The sequence below is a fragment of the Lithobates pipiens genome, unplaced genomic scaffold, assembly GCF_037356315.1.
Source record: "Lithobates pipiens isolate NorthernLeopardFrog02 unplaced genomic scaffold, aLitPip1_a1.2 Scaffold_8, whole genome shotgun sequence".
NCBI classification, from domain to species: Eukaryota; Metazoa; Chordata; class Amphibia; order Anura; family Ranidae; genus Lithobates; species Lithobates pipiens.
In genome coordinates this window covers 586,542,524-586,555,422 of record NW_027507903.1, presented here as the reverse complement: position 1 = coordinate 586,555,422, position 12,899 = coordinate 586,542,524, and the positions used below count along the sequence as shown (strand labels likewise).

The following is a 12,899-nucleotide window of genomic DNA, read 5'->3' as shown; positions in this document are numbered from 1 at the left end:
ACCAAAGAAGATGATATTTCACCCTGTGACGATCCCACCACCTTATAGGGTACAGGCTTACCGGATCTGTATGACCCTAGTAGACATACGCCTCAGGGGTCAATCAAAGCTTATGATCCTAGCCAAAATGGTCCCAAGGATTGGATGTGTCAATCGTGCCATATACGATCCCCACAAACGACTAGATGTAGTCACTGTTCTTCATGTACATATACAAATCCGACAACGACTCAGGCATGGAAGATGAAGAGACAAGGCCAACATGGCATAATAACGTTTTATAAAAAACCTTTAATAAAAAATTTGCTCAAACTCACATTTCCAAGATGAACAGTAAAGCATGTCAGAGAAAAAAAAATGGCAGTAGCGGAGTCCTCCCGACGCGTTTCGACCCACCGGTCATCATCTGGGGTGGATGAGCTGAATTTTCCATGCTTAACCACTGAAGGACTGCCCACCGCATATATACTGCTGCAGGGCGGCCCTATTGCACGAGACGACATACCCCTACGTCGTTTCATGCACGAAACACTTTGGGTGTGTGTATGCCACCGGAGGCATGTGGGCGAGCCCGCTGCAAGGCGGGGGAGCCGATGCGCGAGTCCGGCAGCCACGATGTCCACCGGCCACCCGCGATAGTTCTACAGAGAGGCAGAACGGGAAGTACAGAAAGACAGTCTGTTCCTAGTGATCAGGAACAGCGATCTCTCTGTACTCCCAGTCAGTCCACTCCCCCCACAGTTAGAAACGACCTCTCTAGGACACAGCTAACCCTTTGACCTAGTGTTAAACCCTTCCCTGCCAGTGTCATTTATACAGTGATCAGTGCATATTTTTATCTCTGATCACTGTAATAATGTCACTGGTGCCAAAAAAAAGTGTCAAAAGTGTCTGATTTGTCCGCTGCAATGTCGCAGTCCCGCTAAGAAAAATAAAAAATAAAAATCGCTGTACCTACCAAGGGGCATTACCTTTCAGAACTGGTGATCAGAAGCTGGGATGGGACTTTGCCATCAGATAAGACATCTTATCTTATGACACCCTGATTGCGGCCACATTTCAAAGAACCATAGTGCTGTGGGAGCACAGGAGATAGATCTATTTGAGCTGAGGTAGTTCACAGACAGATTAGCCTAGGCAAAGTTAAATAGTGGTAGAAATACTCCCTCCAGCCTGTTAAGAGGGATATGCATGCTTTGCTTTTTGCGCTTTTGTTGCATTGCTTAATGTGCTGTTAGAATGAAATGTTGAATTTTTGTGCTCTTGATCTTTGCAAGCCGCCCCTCTGGCTAGGCTCACGCCGTTGACTCAGAGAAAGGTGAATGCAAGTGTCAGAGAGGCGGAGTATTAGAGGTATTCTGATTTTTGCTCACTTTAAGCTATAAAGCTCCTGTGTTGTTGAGAGGATTGATAGAGGCTCTATGTGAGTGTTGAATAGAAGAGGAGGTTCAGAAGAGAGAAATGAGAGATGCTTCATTTGTGGGGAATTTGGACACTGGAGGAACCACAATCCAAGGGTGGTACTTCAAGATATAAATCCTGGAAACTACCCCCAACAAAGACAGTAACTCCAGGGTAATGAGCAGCACACCATTAAATACCCATTACAATGGCAGGGAAAAAACAATAGGGTTGCCCGGAATGTAGTCTCCTCATGCTCCCTTAGATATCCTCTCAATTTTCTGATCAGTCAACAACACCTTTAACCTTTTATACCTTTAAACCTTTATACCTTGGTAGATGGCGCAATTGTCCATTTTATAATAGACACAGGAGCTACCTGGTCCACCATATGATCAGAATTATATGAGGGGTACCTGCCAGAGTGTGAACCTTCTGTGGGAAGAAATGGAGTATTGACTCGTACCTAGAAAACCCCACCCCTTGAGGTAACCAGTCTTTATGGTACAGATAACATTTTATAACATTCATTCAAAATCATCCCAGATTGCCCTGTAAATGTACTTGGAAGGGACCTATTAAGCAACTGAAAGATTTTGGAATTGAAGGGAGACCCTAATGGTGGCATACACATGGAATCACCATATTGCTTCCTAGCAGCTGTTGAACTTGATGATATAAATCCACAGGTATGGGCGAAAAACAAGTTAGGTAGATATAGGGTTATTTCCATGCACACCTTATAAAGTTACACCGAAGCCCTTCACTAATCCTGTGTACCAGAAACAGTACCCTTTGTCACAAGAGAAAATAGAGGGAATTAGGCCAATAACTGAGTCCTTCTTAGAACAAGGTATATTAAGCCCTGTGATATCTATTTACAATACACCAATAAATACAGTGAAGAAGCCTGATGGCTCTTATAGATTTAATCAAGACCTTAGGACTATTAATAATTTGATAGTCCCAGTAGCACCAATTGTCTCAGATGTACCGTCATTGATTACCTCTATTCCCTGTACCACTCAGTATTATATTGTGCTGGACTTGTCAAATGTTTTTTTCTTTCTGTCCTAGTGGACCAAGAGACACAACTACTACTGAGTTCCACATTTGATGGCCGCCAGCTTAACTGGCGGAGACTGCCTCAAGGTTATAGACTCACCTGTGTTATCTTTGTCAGTATCACTGGGACATGAAAACATTTTACACACTACTTAAAATGTACTACATGTATTGAAAAATTTGACCACCCACCCATGATGGCCCAACGAGCATCTGGTTATGAAGTTATTTTGACTTCGACCAGTAACTTGTCTATTAACCACTTAAGGACCGCCGTATTGCCATTGTACGTCATCACAATGGCACAGGCAGGCACAAGCACGTACATGTACGTGCCTGCTTTCCAGCGGGTGGGGGGGTCCGATCGGACCCCCTCCCGCTGGATACGGAGGTCTGTTTCCCTCCGGGAGCGATCCGTGATGAGGGGATGGCCGTTGGTTTCTGGCCACCCCCTCTCGATCGCTCCTGGCCAATGACGAACTTCCTCCCACTGTGTATTGTTTACACAGGAAGGAGGAAGTGATGTCATTCTCCTCTGGGCGGTCTTTTTGACCGGACTACGAGGAGAAGACACAAAGTAAGTGCACCAAAGCACTACACTGACACATAGGTACACATAGGTACACAAACCCCCCCCCGATCCCCCCCCTCCCCCCCCCCAGTCACAGTGTCACTGATTGCATTGATCATTTCTTTACTGATCAATGCATTCAGTGTCAGTTGTAAAAGTAAAAACTGTCAGGGCAGTTAGTGTTAGGTCCAGGGTAGCCCCCTATCACCCCCCAATAAAGATTTAACCCCCTGATTGCCCCTAGAGTTAACCCTTTCACCCCCTTTTGCCAGTGTCACTAAGCGATAATTTTTCTGATCGCTGCATCAGTGTCGCTAGTGTCGCTAGGTAGCTAGTTATTTTTTTAGGTTCACCGCCAGGTTTTTATAGCGCTAGGTACCCCGATATACTACCCAATAATGGTTTTAACATCCTGATTGCCCCTAGTTAACCCTTTCACCCCCTTTTGCCACTGTCACTAAGCGATCATTTTTCTGATCGCTGCATTAGTGTCGCTACTGTCGCTAGGTATCTAGTTATTTTTTTAGGTTCACCGCCAGGTTTTTATAGCGCTAGGTACCCCGATATACTACCCAATAATGGTTTTAACCCCCTGATTGCCCCTAGTTAACCCTTTCACCAGCGATCACAGTATAAGTGTCACTGGTGACGCTGGTTAGCCAGTTAGTTATTTAGGTTCCCCGTCAGGTTTTTATATAGCGCCAGGGACCCCCATATACTACCTAATAAAAATTTGAACCCCCTGATTGCCCCTAGTTAACCCTTTCACCACTGATCACCGTATAAGTGTTACGGGTGACTCTGGTTAGTTTGCTTTTTATAGCATCAGGGCACCCACCATTTATTACCCAATAAAGGTTTAACCCCCTGATCACCCGGCGGGTGATATCAATTAGGTTTTAGGGTCAGGGTCTGCGTCGCCCCAGGCAGCGCTAGGTTAGTGCCAGTACCGCTAACACCCACGCGCAAAGCATACACCTCCCGTAGTGGTATAGAATCTGAACAGATCAATATCTGATCTGATCAGATCTATACTAGCGTCCCCAGCAGTTCAGGGTTCCAAAAAAACGCATTGTTAGCGGGATCAGCCCAGATACCTGCTAGCACCTGCGTTTTGCCCCTCTGCCCAGCCCACCCAAGTGCAGTATCGATCGATCACTGTCACTTACAAAACACTAAACACATAACTGCAGCGATCGCAGAGTCAGGCCTGATCCCTGCGATCGCTAACAGTTTTTTTGGTAGCATTTTATATTTAAATCCGGAAGGCAGTGCTTGGTTTTCAGGGTCCCGTACGTGGCTAGGCTCCCAAAAAGTCCCCCACATGTGGTATCCCCGTACTCGGGAGAAGCAGCAGAATTTATTTTGGGGTGTAATTTGACTTCTGCCCATAGCATGTGTGAGCAATATATCATTAAGTGACAACTTTGTGCAAAAAAAAAAAAGTTTGTAATATTCCCGCAACTTTTGGCAAAATATAAAATATTCCATGGACTCAACATGCCTCTCAGTAAATAGCTTGGGGTGTCTACTTTCCAAAATGGGGTCATTTTGGGGGGTTTTGTGCTATTTTGGCATTTTATGGCCTTCGAAACTGTGATAGGTAGTGAGGAGTTAAATCAAAAATTTGCACCCTTAGAAATCCTGAAGGTGGTGATTAGTTTTCCGGGTTCCGTGCGCGACTAGACTCCCAAAAAGTCCCACACATGTGGTATCCCCATACTCGGGAGAAGTAGCGGAATATATTTTGGGGTGCAATTCCACATATAACCATGGCATGTGTGAGCAATATATCATTTAGTGACAACTTTTTGTAAAATTTTTTTTTTTTTTGTCCTTATTCAATCCCTTAGGACAAAAAAAATAAATATTCAATGGGCTCAACATACCCATCAGCAATTTCCTTGGGGTGTCTACTTTCCAAAATGGGGTCATTTGGGGGGGGGTTTGTACTGCCCTGCCATTTTAGCACCTCAAGAAATGAGATAGGCAGTCATAAATTAAAAGCTGTGTAAATTCCAGAAAATGTACTCTAGTTTGTAGACGCTATAACTTTTGCGCAAACCAAAAAATATACGCTTATTGACATTTTTTTTTACTAAAGACATGTGGCTGAATAAATTTTGCCCTCAATGTATGACTAAAATTTAGTTTATTCGATTTTTCTTATAACAAAAAGAAGAAAATATCTTTTTTTTTCAAAATTTTCGCTCTTTTTCCATTTATATCGCAAAAAAAATAAAAAATCGCAGAGGCAATCAAATACCATCAAAAGAAAGCTCTATTTGTGGGAAGAAAAGGACGCAAATTTCGTTTGGGTGCAATATTGCATGACCGCGCAATTACCAGTTAAAGCAGCGCAGTGCGAAATTGGAAAAAGACCTCTGGTCCTTATGGTGTTTATTGGTCCGGGGCTGAAGTGGTTAAATATGCTTCCCCAACTTCAGGCCCCATAGCCATTCTTAATAGAATACTAGGCGTTAAGGGTGAAGAAGATTCCCCACCAGAAGAACATGACCGTGTACAGGTTATTCACGAGGATACCACACCCAGAGCAGACATGATGCAAGATCCCCAACCAGGTAGTATAGACATTTTTGTAGATGGCTCCTGTACTGGACCAAATGACAAGACATATTTAATTGAGTATGCTGTAGTACAACTCCCAGACATTGTGTGGAATGCCACAGCCATTCCCCATTGTTAAGCACAAGTAGCAGAGTTGATTGATTTAACCCTTGCATGTCAGTTATTTGAGGGACAAGATGTAAACATTTACACAGATTCTAAATACGATTTCGGAGTGGTACGCGATTTGGGCAAAATATGGCAAAGAAGACGGTTTGTAGCAGCTGATTGTAAGGGAATTTCACACGCTTGGTGAATGGAGTTTTTCACACCCGCGGCACTTAACACCCTTCCAGCCTGTTAGATCTGGATATGGGCAAGCGAGACAAACGCACCACAGGTCCCAGCCAGCACTGCTTTCTCTGCATTGGGAAACCACAGCATACAGGAGTTATTCAGCTTTCAGACTCCACGGACGAGGGGCCGCACTTGATCCAAGATGGCCTCAATGCAACATGAGGCAGACCCCAGCGAGGACTCCTTGTCAGCCTCAGAGGATCTGGTAAGAGGCAGAGAATACGCAGATCACCCACTGCAGCTCTCAGGGATGAATCAAATAGCTGAAGATATGAAAAGCATTTTTTCCTCAGCTATAACCAATTTAAAAGCTGACCACATTTCCCTCACTAAGAGACTGGCCAGCACAGAAAAGAAAGAAAGAGCAGAAGCCAAAGGAGACAGGGTGATTGCACATTTGGAAACTGCTGTATCCACACACGCTACTTATTTTATACAAATCAATAGACATTTGGAGGACCTTGACAACAGAGGGAGAAGGCAAAATATCAGCGTCGGGGGGATCCCTGAAACTGTGGAACCAAATCAGATCAAACAAGCACTTCATGCTGTCTTTATTGAGCGCCTTGGACACCCTAAAAATACTGGCAGAGCTGGTCAGGGCTTACAGGGCATTGAATTGCCTACCTGGGCAAATCCAGGCAGAACGATTTCCCTGTTCCAGGATCTCTCCCAGATTACCCTCAAAAACAGGTCAGCACTGCGTCCCGTGCTCGCCGTTCTGAGAGAGAAAGGGATACCTTACAGATGGAGATTCCCTTTTGCCCTTAATGCTACGTATCAAGGCAAGCAACACTACCTTCGACTATCAGAAGATATTCCATACTTCTGTGAGCAGCTGAATTTACCATTGATCGATCTACCTGAATGGTATCAAGAATTCAGGATCCCTATGCTCAATTCTACACCCCCTCACACACCACAAGCCTCTCCTTCGAAACCTCCCTCATCCAAAAAAAAAAAAAAAAACGAAATAAAACAAGTAAACAGGCCCCAACTATGGCAAATCCCCATATGCGGCTAAGGGATTCAGGTATCAAGAAAATACCCGAACTGCAGGAATAAACAGCCGTTTCAGTTATTTCTGATCTGCAGACAATGACTGCAGATGGAACATGTTCTACTTGCTATGACTGAATACTGGTTTAAGGTAACTTTTTAGCTTGTCCCTTATTTCAAAATCGTGGGTCAGCTGAACTTTGGATGACCATCTCCCATTTACCGTGCTCCTTCCCTGGAAACAGTCCTTGACTATGTAACGCTGGTCTTTAAAGTGGTTGTAAACCCTTACAGACCACTTTGTGCTACAGGTATAATAAGGCTTACCTGTAGCTACTCAGGATATCTCCTAAACCTGCACGGTTTATGAGATATCCCCTGTATTTGCATGTGCCGACACAAACTGAAGCAATGGCACGTATATGCTGTTGCTTCAGTGAGTATGCCGTTACCTGCGGCTCCTGTGCACAAGCGCGGGAGTGACATCATCGTGGCTCCGGCCAATCACAGCACCGGAGCGACGATGCCTGGAAGTAACCTCCGGAGCGGTGTATGGGCACCGCAGCGAGGGCCTTGATCTCAGGTGAGTATTACATACATAATGAGTTAGTATGCTATGCATACTAGCTCATTATGCCTTTGTCTTGCAGGTGTTAATTTTTGCTTTTTTGTTCAAAGTGGGTTTACAACCAATTTAACTATACAAATTGGCAATTACCTCCAATAAGATGTGCTGTCCAAAAGATGACATCTAGTGACACCAGCCAGTACTACAACTGAATTTCCAACCAAGCATATAAAGCCTTATAGTGACTAACTGGACGGACGGTTACACAGTGGTCACATTCATCCGACTGCCGCCTTACCTTAACTTACCTTGTTAAGATAGACTGCATCCCCAAATATCTGGGCTGATTAGCAACAAGGCATAAGGACATTTCCAAACTTGGTTCACTTCAGAGCCTTTTCCCTATTTAGGAACCAGTAAAGGGGGATTTATGCTGGGAAACACTCTTAAGGGGCAGAGACCCCAATTGAGAAGGTCACAACCAGCTCCATGTTATTACTGTTCTTAATGCTGTTATTTTTCCTTATACAGGATGGTAAAGTTACACTGTGATAGTAGAACCGTTGAATATAAGCTGATAACTGTGAGTCTAACCTCCTCTGAAATAATTTTTTGACAGCTTGAAAACGGCATTTAAAAAAAAACATTTTGCTGTGTTTGCATGCCGTGTTTGCGTCTGGGAGCGTTTATTTAAAGATAACATCATAGGACCCTCCCAAAGCCCAAAAAAAAACCCAGTATTATTTAACTATTTCAGCCATTCTGTGAGTGGAATAAGTGTTTGAGACCTCTGGTCACCAGCCAGAAGTGTCAAGAAAATGTGAGCAAGGGGACTATTACGGTGAATATTAAATAAACCACATAGGGGAAAAACCACTTATATAAAAAAAGTATAGTTCAATTTCAATATAAAAACATTACAAGGTACAACATATCGAGAACTCTTAGGGAAGGTGAGGTATTTCGACTAGTTTTGCTTCTCAGCTTCTTCAGGAATTACCTACATCTAGAAATACATATATTAATTACTTAGGTCAATAAAAAAATAACGATTTGTCACTGGGCACCATTTTCTTTCACACCCCCACCATTCCTTTTCTTCCCACACCTGGTCATTGGCGGTTACATGGAATCCACACGACCACTACCTAAAATTGCTTTAGGGTACCCCCTCTTTTTTAAACTAGTTAATTGAATATATATGTTTCCATATAGCTATCGGCTTGTGCCGGGGTTAATACCCCTCCCAGTCGCCGGGGGGAGGCTTCCTCCTGGTTGGTTTGAGCTTTTCTGGGGCAAGGGCGTTTGGGTAAGATTCTGTATTTGTTACCCATTTGTCTCCCCTTTTCATTTATTTGTTTGCTATTTATGGTCACCTTACATAGTTTTTACTGACCAAAGAGTAATTAATATATGTATTTCTAGATGTAGGTAATTCCTGAAGAAGCTAAGAAGCGAAACTAGTCAAAATACCTCACCTTCCCCATGAGTTCTCAATATGTTGTATGTTGTTTTTATATTGAAATAAATTGAACTATACTTCTTTTATTCAAGTGTTTTTTCCCCTACGTGGTTTATTTATTTAATGTGCACCGTAATAGTCCCCTTGCTCACATTTCCTTGACACTTCTGGCTGGAGACCAGAGGTCTCAAACACTTATTCCATATACAATTGGGATGAGGGAGCATATTGTAAGGTTATATCCTTGATTTATTATTTTGTGAGGCCATTTTCTATTTTTACAGCCATTCTGTGAGACCAGAGTGAGCAGCAATAGCTGAGAGAGCAGCAGTGTACTTATATCTACCTCAATTTCGGTGCTTTTACTATGGGTCCCAAAATGATCATATGTAAGGAAAAAAAATTAAATTATTAAATATATTTAATATTTATTTTTAAATTGCAACTGATTAGTATATTTTTTGTTTATTTTTTATTATAAGTTGTATATGTAATTTCATATTTTTCATATTTTTATTTATTTATTTTGTCATTTTTATGCAAAATTGAATTGAAATTTTTTAAAATATATTTAATTGTTAAATTGCAATTGAATATTATATTTTTTTTGTTAATTTTTTTTTTTTTTTAAAGCTGTATGTGTAATTTTATTTTTTTTTCATTTATTTTGTCTTTTCTGCAAATTTTAATTGCAATTTTTTAAATATTTTTTATTAACCCTAACCCCAACTTATTCCTCAAGGGAAAAACCCTAACCTTAACCATAACCCCCTAACCTTAATTGGAAACCCTAACCCCTAACTTGTTCTTCAAGGGGAAAACCCTAACCATAACATCCTAAATCTAATGGGAAATCCTAACCCCAACGGGAAACCCTAAACTTGTTCAAGGGGAAAACCCTAGCCATAACCCCCTGACCCTAATGGAAAACCCTAACCCTAAACTTGTTCTTCAAGGAGATAACCCCCTAACCCTAATAAGAAACCCTAACCCTAAATTTCATGCAACTATGTTTGATCAAGTTGGGGGTGAAGCTCAATGGTGGGGTCATCTGGTTGAAATCTAACATATAGGTCAAATTCCAATTCTACTTTGGCCAACAGCAATGCTAGTGGTGTATTGGATTGGATCATGAGCTCACTAGGGGTATATAAATGGTCTATGAAGCATAGCAAGCAATTACAAGTTTTTAAAATATTTTTTAGTGTTTTTTTCATCATTTGTGATCATTTATAAATTTGTAATGCAAAAAAAAATAAATAAAAAAATAGGGCACCTGTAAAAAATGCTTCTAAACGAAAACGTGGCTAAACACCAGTACCACGTTTACCGGCGTTTTGCGTCTGAACTAATTTTTTTGCCTTGACAATAAACTAACCTGTGTGCATGTACACATAAGATAACATTGGATGAGTTCTGGGGCAACTGAAAAAAGGATCCAACTGCCTCTGAACGTCAGTTTACCAGCAGCAATGTACATGAGGCCTAAGATAGAAGCTGTGTTTATCGGTTTATATGTTAATGTTGCAAATTATACAGAAGGAGATTATTTACCATATCATGTCACCTTATAAAATGGGTTGACCAAGTTAATCTAGATCCTCTGATCATAGTTAGATTGGGCTATCCGTGCCATTAGTCACCACTATTCTTGTGGTTATTGTCCTGCATTTGTTTTATGATAAAAAAAACTTTCTGAACACTTGTTTCTGAAAATGTAAGTTTAGATTATTTAGGGCTGAAAGGGGCACATATGCTCCTTATGAGGGCTTTAATATAGAGGCCGTGGGAGGTATCATGGAGGAGCTCCTGATATAAATACGGTTAACACAACAATATTTGGATATATACCTCCATATATTTCTGCTGTGTCTCCTCCCGCTGCTTCTACAAATGGATTACGGACAGCTGAACAGCTGAGCAGGTAATCCCTCTTTTCTCTCTCAAGGTTGTTGCCTGAAGATATATACTCCAACTTTCTTCTTCTGTTCTACTGTCTCTCATCAAGGGCTCAGCTACGTAAAGCACGTGCTCACTATAATTGAAAGCCACTTACTAGGCCACATAAATACAAGCTACATAAACTGTATTCTCTTTCCTTTTTCTTCTCTATACCTTTATCCTTCACCTGAGGCTGCTGAGATCTAATCTCCATATATTTCCCCGATCAGAACCAGAGGGAGTAGTCCTAGAAAAGTAAATAACACATTCTGAAATGGTCTATTCTACCTTTGGTGAACGACCTTTCCTGGTCTCACATAATGTGAGAGGACTAAAACACACCAGAAAAACGTACCTGTCTACTTAAGGAAATAAAGAAAATTAAACCAAAATGTAATATTTTTTTTTACAAGAAACCCATTCACAAACTTGAACATAAACATTATACCCAGACCTTTCATTTCACAAATTACAACTCCAAATCCAAAGGAGTATCTATTATGCTCCATAAAAATGCAGGATTGGTCATTTCACAGCAATACGCCAATTCGAATGGGAGATTCCGGTTTCTTAAAAGGTAAGTGGGCAGGGGCACCAATCACGTTGGCCAACATGTATTTCTGTCAGGGGTTGGCTCAGCCCTTCCTTCGCTGAGCTGGCCGCTCAGCTGTCAGCTAATTGCCAGCTCCTATCGCTCCACACTCAGCTGTTGATGATATCTTGCTCGTCAGTCCTGCCTACTTAAGCCGTTCTCTGCATTCGCTTTGGTCAACGTTACAGAAACTATCTCCTGCGATCCTGTTGAAGACTTGCTTTGCTAACATCTCTTCTGGCTCCAGATCCTGCTAGCTGTTCCACTACATTGATCCCTGACTTTTGGCTTGGCTGACTATCCGTTTCGGTTACTGAACTCGGCCTATGTTTTGACTACGTTTGTTCTTTTTACTTTTATTATTAAACAAGTGTAATTTAAAGCGGGAGTAAACCCGCTGCCTTTTTTTTTTTTTTTTACACCTGTAAAGGAAAAGGCATAATGAGCTAGTATGCACCATATGATGAAATACTTACCATCTCACTCGGTCCACGCCAAGGGAGTTGACATATTCCCTCTGCGTGTCTTCCGGGTATCGCGGCTCCGGTGCTGTGAGCGGCCGGAGCCGCAATACCGTCACCCCCACGCATGCATTCACTCCCATGCGGGAGTTTTCTTCCCAGCAGGGTCTGGCGTCTGCTGGACCTTCAGCCGAGAATCCCCTGTGCACTTGCGCCGCTGAAGTCAGTGGCTCATTGAAAGGGGAATATCTCCTAAACCGTACAGGTAAAAGTTACAGAAAGGACTATACAACTGCTTTAACTGTACTACTGTCTCAGCCTGATTTCATGGTTTCTGACAACTTCCCAAACTCGGTCCAAGTATCATTCTGTCAACATGTGGTTGAGGAACTGAAGGGTTTTGCTCAGGGTTGTATCATCTTAGGTGGGGACTTTAATTTATCGCTGAACCCATCCCTGGACAGTTTGCCATACAAAAAACAAAGAAAAATTAAAACGCTATTGACTTCTCTCATACTAGTGGATACTTGGCGCACAGTTCACACTACGGGCAGAGATTTCTCGTACTTCTTGGCCCTACACAACATACACAAATAGACTACATTTTTTTTTCCACAAAGGGATCTACCACTATTGTAATCTGCAAAGATTGGCATCAAGTCCCTCTCGGATCATGCATCTATTTCCTTGAATTTGCGATCCCCTACCGAACGCAAAAAATAAAAACCGCGGAGGTGATCAAATACCACCAAAAAAAAGCTCTATGTGTGGCGAAAAAAGGACATCAATTTTGTTTTTCACATCGCATGACCGCGCAATTGTCAGTTAAAGCGACGCAGTGCAGAATCACAAAAAGTGCTTTCGTCTTTGGCCAGCCAAATGGTCTGGGGCTCAAGTGGTTAATCGGGAATAAA

The 12,899-nt window shown here is 42.1% G+C and overlaps 1 protein-coding gene across 2 annotated transcripts in view; it reads right to left on the bottom strand.

Annotated features, from left to right (window-relative positions):
* FBXW9 (F-box and WD repeat domain containing 9) overlaps window positions 1–12,899 on the bottom strand; it is a 93,948-nt gene that overhangs the window by 46,875 nt on the left and 34,174 nt on the right. The window lies entirely within an intron of this gene.